The following is a 2032-nucleotide window of genomic DNA, read 5'->3' on the forward strand; positions in this document are numbered from 1 at the left end:
TATTTTTAATTTCATTACTCTAAAACTATTATAGAGTGAATCTTAATTCTGAAGAAATCTTACTCTTACAGATTGAAAATTGAATCATTGTTTTCAAGACTTGCTTAATTTTTACTCTTTAGAGTGAGATTCCATTCCAAAAAATATAGAGAGTACTTTACATTAATTATTGCATCTGTGAAACTTTCAAAGATTTTCTCTTGTTAATTTTTATCATAAGAAAACTCCTTTTGTATTTCCTACAATTTGCATTTGCAAAGATTTCATTTTACATCTTCATTTTTCTTTTTGATGCTGGATGCTGGACGATCAAGATCAGACCAAACCATGGCTAATTCCACGAAGGAGCAACTAGCAGAATCGAGTTGCAATATAGGATTACGGAATTACAAGGCAAGGTTGTCACCCAGTTCGCCTCAATAAGATTAATAGAGGACGCGGCAGCCGGGCGATTTCCTTGACACTAGCTTGCCCGCACTTTAATCGAGTTATAGTTCGTAACGACAGTGAAAATCTATTTTGTACCTCTAGGGACATAATTGCAGATACTTCGAGAAAAAAAAGAATGACTTGTCTTTTAAGTACACGTCGAAGGATTTCCCTTCGTAATGAAAGCACTTGCTCAGTTTGCACGTGTGTGTGTGTGTGTGTGTGTTTGTGTGTGTGTGTGTGTGTGTGTGTGTGTGTGTGTGTTGTCGTCAATGCATTGACATTTAATCATAGCAAGGACATTCAAACGATTCTGTTTCAAGACTGAAGACGTAGAATGCACTTTGCATTTATATTTCAGTGGAATTTGTGCTAAAGAATAAACAATTTTGGCCAAAAATGTCGATTTAAAATTAATTTAATTTAATATTATAATACTTTCTCTCTCTCTCTCTCTCTCTCTCTCTCTCTCTCTCTCTCTCTCTCTCCCTCTCTCTTAAAATAAAATTTAATAAAAATAATAAATGAGATTTTCAAAAGCGTCATGCATACTCAAAATTCCAGAAAAATAGATTCATGAAATAGATACATTTATACTAGTAACAGAAAGTGAAAGTTGTTAAAAAAATATGTTTCCGTTATAGATGCTATTAAACACACCTACTTGAAGATATCATGAATTAAACATTAATATTTGCTGCCCGTCGATTTACGTCATTATCACATGATTTCACTGTTGCTAACGTCTGTTGTTCGATAAACGACGCGACGATCGCCGTGTAAAGAAATTTAATACTTCCAGTCCAAAGATACGGTGTTTATTATTACTATGAAACTTGTAATTTATCTCGGGGGCGTATTCTCCTGCTCCAAATGTCCAGCATGCTCGACGTATGGACATCATAGTCAAACGGCATCGTTGATAATTATATAAAAATTAGAGTTAAATCAATTAATTATATAAAAACGTGAAGAAAGTGGTGCGTAAAGATAAATAGATAAAAAAATATTGTTACATATCATTTAGTAACTAATGTATATTTATAAAAACAAGACATGAAAAGGTTTGTAAAATTGTAATAAACTCTAATATTGTAAAATTGTAGAATTATTTTACAATGTTTGTTCGAGCTTAATTAAATTAAATTAAAAATAAGAGAGACTGCACTGCTGAGCGTGAATGAAAGCAATATTTCGAAGTAATTTAATCCTCTCGTATACAAATGCATTTTCCTGTACATATATATATGTACATATATATATATATATATCACTGTGTATAACGGACAACCCAACTCGAAATACAATGGATATATTTTACAAACAAATACATTTTATTCACAATGCACACACACATGCATTTTACAAGAGCTCTCGAATTTTTCGGAAGCATAGTCTTTTTTATACGAAACAAACAAATAGGTATTTGCCGATCATGATAAACTGAACATTTTTTAAAATTCAATTTTGGCAACAGAATTTGATTATTCGATGTGAATATATAAATACAAAATTTACATTTTATCTTTATTGTTTAATTTAATTCCTTTTTTGTTTTAACCCAAGAAAAAATTTTTCATATATAATTATATAAAATTATATA

This window comes from Atta colombica, unplaced genomic scaffold (genome assembly GCF_001594045.1).
Source record: "Atta colombica isolate Treedump-2 unplaced genomic scaffold, Acol1.0 scaffold243, whole genome shotgun sequence".
NCBI lineage: Eukaryota > Metazoa > Arthropoda > Insecta > Hymenoptera > Formicidae > Atta > Atta colombica.